Source organism: Cygnus atratus, chromosome 16, assembly GCF_013377495.2.
Source record: "Cygnus atratus isolate AKBS03 ecotype Queensland, Australia chromosome 16, CAtr_DNAZoo_HiC_assembly, whole genome shotgun sequence".
Lineage (NCBI taxonomy): Eukaryota > Metazoa > Chordata > Aves > Anseriformes > Anatidae > Cygnus > Cygnus atratus.
In genome coordinates this window covers 316,866-327,893 of record NC_066377.1, presented here as the reverse complement: position 1 = coordinate 327,893, position 11,028 = coordinate 316,866, and positions in this window count along the sequence as shown.

Here is an 11,028-nt window from a genome sequence, read left to right as displayed (position 1 = left end):
TGGCCCTCGCCCCACACGCACCGGGAGTGGGTCCAAGCAGGACTCCCCCCTCCCAGGGCTCTGCCACCCCTGGCCTTTGCCTGCTCGCAGCCAGGGCAGCCGCTGCCCGTGGAGATGCCCTGAGCCCACCCAGCCTCGCCTCTCAGTGCCCCGCTGAGGCAGAGCCCAGGGCACTGTCCCCAGCACCGGGAGCCCAGCGCAGCGAGGGGTCTGGCTGCAGCCCCCCTGCCGTGCCCCCGTGCCTTCCTGCAGCCCCCGCCATGCCCAGGAGGCTGCAGGGCACCAGGAGCGCGGCCGTGTCCACCCAGCCTGGGCAGCAGCCCCGAGCCCCCAGGGGCTCCTCCTGCCGCCTTCCCTTCGCTCCACCAATTAGAGCTCCCGCCAGCACCCTCCCAGCCTGTGCAAACACCGAGACTCATTTAAATAAATTAAGAAGACATAATAAATCAAAGGGAAATGAGGGGCTGTGCCTGGGGGCAGGGGAGTCACTCCAGTTTAATTACATTGGCAAGCCTTTCGCAGCAAAAGCATGGTGAAAGTCCCGCACGCGGAGAGCGCAGACGTGAGGCAGCGGGTGCAGGCTCTGCAGCGGGGCTGGCAGCGTCGCTCCAGAGCCCACACCTGGCCCCACGCAGCCCCGGAGCCAGGCACACGCAGGCAGAGGCAGCCCCCAGCTGGCTGCGCCCTGCCAGAGCCCCAGTGCTGGCTGCCAGGCAGCCGTGGGGAGCAGCTCGTGGGGAGCGGCGGCCACAGAGGGGCTGGAGCTGCCTGCGGAGCCCTGCCTGCCCTCATGCCCCCTCCCAGGGCTGCAGAACCCGGCCGAGGCCCGGGAAGCTGCAAGCCCCTCTGCCAGCGCCCGCGAGATTTACAGCCTGTCCCTCGTTGTTTAAAGACTCTCATTCGTGGCTGCGGTGGGGACTCCAGAAAGAGCTTTGTGTAGAGGCAGCAAATTTATGAGACTGGCTCTGAATCCCCAGTCACATCAGGGGCCAATTCGTCTTCCCAGGGCTGAGGATGAAATTAAATTATTGTAAAATAAATCTGTAAAAATGATGAAAAGACCATCACCCGGCAGCAAGGGCGGGGCACCGCGAACACACGCGCAGCTGTGACGGATGGGGCTCACCGGGTGATAAAGCGACCAGGACCCAGTAGCTCTGGGATTTTTGCTGTAATCTCACTAAAGAGATGTTGTTTACAGGAAAAGGGGTATTTTGGGGAGGAAATTGCATTTCAAGGTTAAAGGAAAAAAATGGAGCGAGTCTCCCAGGGAGCCCACTTACGTACAAGACGGCAGCACAGACAGAGCACACGGATGCCAGATAGCAGGGAGAGAGCAGCCAAGCCAGGGCACAGGAGGCTGCACCTCTCACATGCATGTGTGAAGGGCCGGGCACACACAGGCTGGTGCAGCCCTTAGAGCCAGCACCAGGCTGTCCCAGCGCCCCGCTTCGTGCTGCAGGCAGCAATTTGCAGGAGAGCGGATGCTGGGAGGCAGCAGGGTCACCCACCCGCAAGGACAGCCCCCAGCAGCACCTACGCAGCATCCCATGCTCAGGGGCAGCAGGCTTGCACCAGACTGACTGCACTGCATGGGGATTTGCACCTTCCCAATTTCAGCCTCATCTTATGAGAAAGATACTGGGGAGATTTTCTTTTTTTTTTTTTTCTGGTATGACTGGAAAAAATAATGACTTCATCTTATAGTGTGTTGGCTGGCCATTTAACAATAGGCCATTAGCACAGCTCAGCATGGGGAAGGGATTTATTTAGGACACACGGTTGCAAAGACAACCCAGCACCAGGTGCTTAATAGCGTTTCAGAGGTATCAGAGTGTTGCAATGCTCAGAAAATGCAGCTGTAGGGAGTTCAGAGACTTTATTCTTCATTCCTGTGAAATCCCACAATACCAGCAGAGATTTCTCAGCTCTGCCCTAAGCACAAAAGCACCGTGGAGTAAGCAGCAGCTTTTCAGGGCTGAAGTGGCAGCCAGCTCCCGGCCACAGCACAACCCAACCACCCAGCACTGCTAAGACTGACTCCAGCCAGCAGCACCGCAGGCGCAGCTCAGCCTGGCACTGACAGCACCCTCATCCTCAGGGGACCCGTGGGCTCCCCTTCAACCACAGAAGATGCCCCCAGTGCTGCCAACTGCAACAGCGGGGAGTTCAGTTCCTGCTTGGCCCTGGCAGAGCCCAGCGCCGCCAGGCAGGACGAGCATCTCCGGGACCCCTCACCCTCCCCACACCACTGCTGGTGCTGCCCTGGCCCACAGCCCCACGCACCGCCAGGCTCTGCCCGAGCCCTCCGTGGGTGTCCATCACCCGGCTGAGAGCCTCCTCCCTCCTGCAAAGGCCCCGGCACAGCTGCAGCACCGCGCAGCTGAGGGAGCACCAGCACGTCCTGACCCGGAGCGGTGCAGGGACCCTGCAGGGCCAGCTGGGGCCTCCTGCCAGCAGCGGGGCCAGCACGAGCGCACTCACCGGTGCAGGTCTGGCAGCCACGGCATGTGGCACCGGCACAGCGAAGGCACGGATGGCGGCAGGAAGCCGGTGCGCCAGGCACCCACAGTTCCCCTGGGTCCTCAGCAGCAGCATGGAGCCAGCACGTCCCCTACCCAGCCCCGGGGGTGCAGCCCTGCAGAGCGCTGCCCGCCAGCCTCAGCGCCCCCTGTGCAGGGGAACAGGCCGGGCACCGGCCTGAGAGGTGCCCATCGCAACTTTTGTGCTTCCTGACCTCAGACTGAGCTGCAGGGGAGGCAGCAGCAAAAGCTGCTCCCCTTTTATCACCTGCGAGGGAAGTGCTGAGCACTGCCCCGATAAGCCCCATGTGCACGTGATGGCTTGGGTCACACCTGGTCAAGGCACAAGACAGCCCCCGGCCAGCTGTCCCTGCTGCTCGCAAGGCCCCTGGTGGGGCCCAGTGCCACCCGTATCTTACTCCAGGGCTCCTCTGGGCCAAGCAGCTCCTGGTGCTCCCCAGCCCGTAGGGAGCGCCCTGGCTGGCAAAGCTCAGCTGGGGAGACGCACCTCACCACCCCACAGGCACGGCCCCTCGTGCAGTGGGGCAGGGGAGCCGTGGGGCAGGGGAGCTGTGGGGCAGGGGAGCCGTGGGGCAGCCAGGCTGGGAACAGCACGGGCATCCATCCTGCACAGGCTGCAAGGCTGCAGTGTGCTGATGTGGAAGTAAAGAGTTACGGAACGAGCAGATATTCAATAATTCATGGTCACTGAACTGCAACAGGAACAACGACAAATAATAATACAGGAAAATGGGGAAAAACGTGAAATCGTTAGGCCAGTGGTTCAAGCATGAAGAGAGCGTGCCGAGGCAGTGGGGCGGCAGTCACACTGCACGTGGATGGAGGGGTCGGTGCCAGCCCCCCCATGGCACCCCAGGCCGGGCACCCCAGGGCCAAGGGCCCCAGTAGGGCTGTCGCCCTGCTGCCCCTGGGGCTCTGCTAGGCACGTCCTGACCCCAGGCTGCCACGCAGTGCTGCATACCAGCCTTCAGTGCCCTCCAAGGCTGGTCAGCATGCAGGGAGCTTGTTCATGTCTCCAGGAGGCAGGGAAGGCAGCTCTGCTTTCCCTAATTATAATTAGTGGTGCTTACCATGGGAGTTGGCAAACATGGTTTAATTAGAGCAGGCAGGCTCCCTCCGCATGCTGCGCCCTCCCCGGGGTCAAGGACAGAGCAGAGCAAGGGAAGCAGGAGCTAGGGGATGCTTGGCAGAGTTTGGCTGCTAGGCTCACACAAGGCTTGTCCCTTCTCTTCTCCCACAGCTGGGGCCTGGTGGCCTGGCAGGGCTCTGCTCTGCTCGGCCCTGCCCTGCACGCCCATGCAGCCAGCAGGGATGTCCCTGTGGCTCTACACAGAGCCTCTCCTCCTGGGGATGGGGAGTATACCCATGCACACTGGCTCAGCCTGCGGCCAGCAGACGCTGAACAAGGAAATTTAATCTACAGCTACAAGAAAGGGCTGTAGAGTCTCTAGATGCATGAGCCTGCTTCTTCTGTCAAGAAGAAAAATAGGAGAGGGGCACAGGGAATTAGACAAAAGCCATGAAGCAGAGTAGGAGGGTGGAAGGGAGTCAGGGAGAGCAGCAGTGGCTGACGGCAGCCCCAGGACAGGAAGGGCAAATGCTGCAGCTGGGGCAGGGCAAACCCCGCGTGGGAACCGGACTCATCCTGCAGCCACCTCCTTCCCAGCCCATGGGGCCAGCGCAGCCTGCGCCGGGGGCTCTTCTGCTGCCTCCCCTCTGCTGGCCTTTGTGGAAGCCTTGGCTGTGCCCTGAATTGCCAGGGCTCTCCCAGCTCCGCAGCCAATAGCGCAGGCAGTGCACAGGGCAGGCCATCCCCACCTGTCCCATCATCCTGGCTCCACAGAGCTCGGCCTCGCTCTGGGAGGATGGGGCCGGGGATCTGAGGCTGAAGTGCTGAGTGCTGTGGTGCTGCTGAGCATGGCAGCTCCTCTCCCTGGGAGCACAGCTGCAGGCTGGCCCCATCCCAGTGCTGTCTGGGCGATGCTACCAGCTGCAGCATCCTTTGGGCTTGTAAGGGCCGCTGGCTTGTCCTGGCAGCCTGATCGTGGCCCACGGCTGGTGGCCACATTCCCCTGGTGCCCAAATGCTGTGCAGCACTGGAACCAGGAATGTGCTGCCGGTGCACGTGGGCGATGTCACCAAGTGCCCAGCTGGGAAAGAGTGAGTCCCTGGCAGGCTGCATGTCTGGGTGCAGGCAATGTGACCGCTGCCTGGGCTGTGCCGTGGCTGACCGGTGAGTGAGACCACCAGGAGCATGGGCAGCTGGCCTGGAGGCCGGCAGCGGCAGGCAGGGCAGGGTGCCTGGAATGGCTGCACGGGGAGCAGAGGCTTGCTCAGAGGGCCCTGCAGGTCCCAGGCACTGCACTGGGCAGCAGGCTGACTAATTGCCATTGTCACCAAACCTAATTAGGGAGCTGGCCACAGCCAACTGAAAGTTGTAGGTGTTAATTCTGCCTGGCAGGAGCAGTGCCACTGTGCCCCACCCAGAGCAGCTCCTGCAGCCCCGGTCTGCCTGGCACTCGGCCCCTCTCCTCGCCTCCTGCACGGCATGCCCATCTGCAGGGCTCTCGCTGCCAGACCCTGCCAGCATCCCGTGCCCCGTGGAGGAGCACTCCGGCCCCACACGCAGTGGGGAAGCGTGAGGCTCCTTGCAGGGAACAGCCGGGGAGAGCCCTGCTGACTGCTGGGCAGCACGGTTGGACATGAGCACCTGCACCGTGCACCCAGCATGCTGCAGAAGAGGGAGCTGCTCATGCCGAGCCAAGTTCAGTGGCTCGGTGACAGGTTTACAAATCACCATTGCTGTGTGAAGAGGGAGCTTGGCTGCCTCGGCATTCATCCCCGCGCTAATTACTGCCTCCCTGAGGAACCCGATCCATCTCGCTGTAATTGACAAAAGGCAATTAAAAAGCAGTTGTGAATAAAGGGGGACATCTCTGGAGGGACTGGCAGGAGAGATTTAGGTGCGCTACTCCCTGCCACCTTGGCCGTGTTCCAGTGCTGCTGCTGGGAGCGAGTGCCCTCTCCCGTGCTGTGCCAGCTCCATGGGCGCTGCTGCTGGCGCCGCCCGCCCCTGCCTGCTGCAGGACGGCCTCGAGCACCCACTCCCTGCCCTGAGGGTAGAGCTTCCCATGGGGAAAGGGGTGGGCTGAGCCAGACTGGGCATATCAGCAGGGCCCTGCACTGCGTGGGGACAAGGCCAGTGTCCCAGCAGTGTCCGGGGCCCAGTGGCACCACTCGCCTTGGCTGGGCTCGCACCTCTGGGTGAGCCAACACCTCTCCTCTAGCCTGCCCACGATGAGTCCCCAGAGAGCCCCAGTGCCTTTCCCTGCTAGGAGCCATGGGGGACACGGGGAGAAGAGGGCAGAGCCACACCGGGAGCAGTGCCACACCTGCTGTGGGAGCACCACGGCCCCTCTACACAGACCACCGCAGAGCACGGCCTTGCAGGAAACAAAGGGCAATCAGCAGTGAGTGGCACGGAGCTGGGCGTGAAGAGCAGCTGATTGAGGAAGAGATGCATCAGATGCCTCTTGTGCAAAGCAATCTCCTGATTGTGGAGAGCAGCAGGTGCGGCGCTGCCAGCTCACCTGCGGAGATACTGACTTGCCTGTCAAGGGTGAAGGAAGGGCAAGGAGAGAGCAGGGGCATGTGGGCATGGGGAGGAGGTCTGATGGACCTCGTGCGCTGTGCCAGCCGTGCATGGACAGATTGCTGGAGGTGCCAGGCAGCCCTGCAGGAGCATGAGGCCGAGGTGTCCGGCTGGCTGAGCACAGCCTGCAGACAGCGCGAGCTGCACCTTCCCCACACCACGTGAGCCACTGGTGCTGCCAGGGATGTAGCTGCGGCTGCAGGCAGAGGCACACCGAGGCACAGCAGGGCACAGAGCTGACCCTGGTGCCTGACAGTCTCTTGGTGCTGGGTCACGCAAGTGCTGGCCAGAGAGAGGCAAAACCGCCTGGGGCAGAACTGCAGCCCCAAAAGCACCAGTGCATGGGGCTCATCTGGTCCCAGCCCCTCCACTCACCCCCTGCGCCTGCAGTGGTGGTGGTGCACATGGAACCTCCCTGAGCGCATTGCTGGGGATGGGGCATGGGTCCGAGCAGCCCCGCAGGCCCTGTCCCTGCAGGGGGGGCTGTCGTGGGGTGTGGGCCTGGCAGGGCCATCCTGCTCTCCACTGGTGGCAGATGGCAGGATGTGCTGATGCTGGGATGTTCTTCACCATCTGTTAGGTCTAACTGACTTCCTGCAGAAGTTCTTAAGAAAAAAATTAAACCAGTTGCAAGAAACAAATTGTTAATTAAAAGGCCTTTTGATTAGATAGACAAATATTTACCAATTATGACTGACCTCATCTACTATATTTTTGGTCCACACACTCCACAATCAGCAGTTATCTCAACAATTAGGTTCGCTCTGAAGGATCCCCTGCATGATCCTTCCCTTCTGAGCATCCCTGCAGCCCCAGAGCAGGGTGCTCTGGCTTGTGGCGCCCTTGGTACGGCCCCACATGAGCCCCAGGCACTGCCCCGTGCCCCAGAACTCCCCCACGCCATGTCCCTGCCCACACCATCACAACCCAGCTCTGCTGCTGCAGCTCCCCATGACAGGGTCCTCCTTCAGCTCTGGCCCCTGGTCCCCAGACAAGCAAAGCAGCACCGTGTTGCATCCAGCCAAAGCAGTTTCAGTGAGAGGCTCAGCACGTGGGTAGGGGCCAAGCCAGAGGCAGGGCTCCCCGCTGCTGGCACCAGTCTGTGCTTGGCTTTAGGGCCAGAGTTTGCTCCTCAGTCAGTCTGCCTTGGGACATCTCCTGCCCTGCTGCTTTTGGGGAGGGCATGCCAAGAGCCACGCTGGTACCCAGGATCCCTCTGCACCAGTCCCAGCCCATGGGAGCAGCAGTTGGGATGCAGCCGATCCCCCCTCTCCTCCACACCCCACAGGCAGGGGCTGCATGCCCACTCGTCCATCTGGCCCTTTCAGGCTGATAGCCCTGGGGGCTGCCCAGGCCTCATTTCTGCTCCCCTCATGGGCAGCCCATGGGGGTCTCGTCCCCTGACCGAGCACTGCCCTGCAGCACCCGTGTCCAGTGGGCAGAGGGTTCAGGTCTGGTGCAAAGCAAAGCATCCTGGCCTCTGCAGAGCCTGCCCTGCACATCCCACTGTACCCAGGGATGCTCCTGGAGAGGGAGACACAGGGTGCAGCACCAGCCAGGCACTCCCAGAGTGGGTTGTCGATTTTAATGTGGTAAGAAATTGATGGATGATTCTGAGCGAGCGAATGTTCAGTGTAAATTACCCATGTTAGGTTCCAATCCGTGGCTAATTCATTAGACACACATTTCTACACAAAAATAAAAGGCCTTCTGCATGCATTGTTCACCAAACACTCTGAAAGAAAATATCTGGGGAGGCGAGGCAGGCTGTTGACCCACTCTTGTGGTTAAATCCTAATTCCTAGCATCCCTGCTCCTGTGGGAAGGGCTCCAGCCCCATGTGCCATGCACGCACCACCGGCCGCTCCTCGCAGCCTGGGCTGGGCTGCCTTGCCAGGGGAGCAGGGCTGGATGCGTCCCAGAGGTGCACAGCACAGGGTCCGGCCCCGCAGATGCCCGGCCCTGGGCACGCAGCCCTGGGGCAGGGCACGGGGAGCACCGCTGGCTGGCAGCCAGAGACACCACACCGGGCATCAAACCTGGCGGGGTGGGATGTCTGTGAAGGCCCGTTCCCATGATCTAGCACCATTTAGAGTCTTATTAATGGAGTGGGAAAGCTAATTGTGATTAAAGTAACGAAGGTGCTAAACAGAGATAATTCTGCACTGAAGGGCAAAATAGATTTTTAAAAAGTGAATAAAAAGGGAAAAGACAGAGTATCTGCTCTTTAAAAATACAGAGATCAGTAAGTGAGGATTCACTTTTTTATTAGCACAGGAATCTCAGGGGAGAGATGCGTCCGCATTCCCAGTGCCTGAGACTGAACAGCTCTTAATAAATGGCATGCCATCGATGCTGGGCCTGCCTGCTTTATTACCATGACTACTGCGCTCTGCTTTTATAGAAAACTAAATATTGAACAAAGAGCAGGTGCGTGGAGGATCCCAGCCCTCCCAAGCCATCAGTGCTGTCTCCACGGGCAGCCCACAGCCCCTGTGGCTGCGGCCAGGTGGCAGAGGCACGTGGGGCATAGACCTGGCCAAGCCGAGGTGACAAGGTGGGCAGGAGACCCTCCTCTGGGCAGTTGGAAATGAATGCCTGGACGGAGCAGAGCTCTGCCTGCCAGCAGCTGCAGGACAAGCGAGATGGGTTACTGTGCAGGAGGCTGTCCCTCTGAGGGCACAGAGCAGGGCCGGGAGGGGACAGGGACCTCCTCCTGCCAGTGCCACCTTGCAGCGCGGAGTGGCGGGGGACTCAGCGCAGCACCTGAAGCTGATGTGCCCCAGGGAAGGACACGCTGCAGAAGCAGCCAGTGCCAGCCTCCCTGCAGGCCTTGGGTGCCGGTTTTCACCATGCTCAGGGACCTAGAAACTAAGCAAACATCCCGTGGCTCCTTCCCATCATGACTAGTGCATGAGGCAGCAGGGAAGGAGTCTGCAAATCAGGACCACTGGAGGTTACTGCGTTCATAAATAGATGGCATGCAAGTGCTCGAGGTAAGCATGATGGGAGGAGAGCCCAAGCCTCAGCACTGCTCCTGCCTGTGAAATACCCTTTTTCTTGTCCTGCATTTGGAGGGCTTCCCAACACCTGACTCTGCCTCACAGCTCCTGGACCTCGGCTGTCTGGGTACCCCCACAGCTTTCTGCTCCCCAGTGCTCTCCCACCCTTGCTGTGCATTTTTATTCACCCCTCTAAATGTTCTAATACTGTAAAAGATCCATCAGAAACCTTCCACTCCAGAGGGATATATATTATCTAAATTTGATAAGACAACTTAATTTCTCTCCGTGTCTGTTACTGGCGATAAAACTGGGAGACTTTTATGACCTGGAGTCCTCTGTAAGATTGTCAGGAACTTATTATACAAGGTATAACTGGATTTCTCTCCACAGATGGCTCGCAGCCATGAGCTGTAACGCAATTCTGCAGCACATTTGGTAGAATAAATGCAAAGAGCTTGTTACAGTGAGTTAGATAAGGGAGACGGGAACACGGCTCTTGCAGGCTAATTCGGAATCTGATCTGCCTTTTCCCTTGCTGTGAAGGACGACTTGGAAAAGTGCATTTCACGCCAAGGAAGGAGCCAAGCACTTCCCAGAGCCGCCTGGGACCAGTGTGGCAGCCAGTGTGGCACTTGCAGTGGGGACGGGCCCAGCAGCGCCGCAGCAGAGCTGTCCGCCCTGGTGCTCGTCACGCAGCAGCGCTTTCGCTGGCAAACCAGCCCCGGCAGGTACCTTCCCGCGTGGCGATGAGGGACAGCAGGTCCCTCTCTGAGGCTCTTGCAGCATGCTCATCCTTTATAGTTATCACGCAGCCCATTCTGGCTCTGACCAGATAAAGACTGGTGATTTTTTATTTACTGATTTTTTATTTCAGCATCCTGTGGGCAGGATGCCACAGAGCACACTCATTTATCTCAATTTGCTCCCTCCCACCTCCCTTCCCTAATTTTTCAGCAGAGCCTTGGAGGTGAAAGCCTTATCTATGCAGCTCTCCTGCACTTGGAAAGCAATCTTGGCCTCTCCTTGTAGAGGCCCTGACAGGGCTATTTACTGTCAGAGCGGTGGCCACGCAGGCTGGGGATGCCGTTGGTCCCTCTGCAGCCACGGGCAGCCCCATGCTGCGCCAGCCCCAGCCCTGCGTGCCCAAGGCTCGTGGGGGGCTGCTGGGGCTCCCGGTCACACCGCTCCCCGTGCGAGAGCTGTGCCCGAGCAGCAAACGCTCCCCAGGCTCAGACTGGGCCAGAGCAAATGTGACCTGTTGGAAGCGATTGCCCTGTGACAGCGTCTTCCTCTCCAGCACTTCTGGCTATCCGCTCTTGCTGTAAACCCCGGTGCAGGCAGCCCTGACCCCACAGCCCCACGCCAGCCCCGCTCCCAGCTGCGTCCCAGGCCCCGTCCCCAAGAGCCGCTGCTCCCAGCCCTCAGCCCCACCGGGACGGCAGCCCTGCCCAGACCAGAGCACGCAGCACAATGTGGCCACATTAATTCTGGTGAAATACGTTGTTACGTGCATCAGGTTTTGTAATGGAACATGTTTAAAATTCAATAGAAAGAAAGATTAAAAAAGAAGTTTCTTATCTAAAGGAGCCATAGAGTCAGTGAAGAAATTATGAAAGTCTCGTTGTCCAAGGTTAAAGAGTGAGAGCTGAGGCATGAAAAGGCAGGAGATAAGATGAAATGTCTTCTGTTCAAATGAATGGGCTCCACTCTGCTCTATAATAAATGATCAGTGTCAATATGACAAATTAATTCTGCATTGAGTTCCATTCAGTGTGCAGTGGGTGGGGAGGGGCTGGGTGGAGGGGCCGGGTGGAGGGGCTGAGTCCCC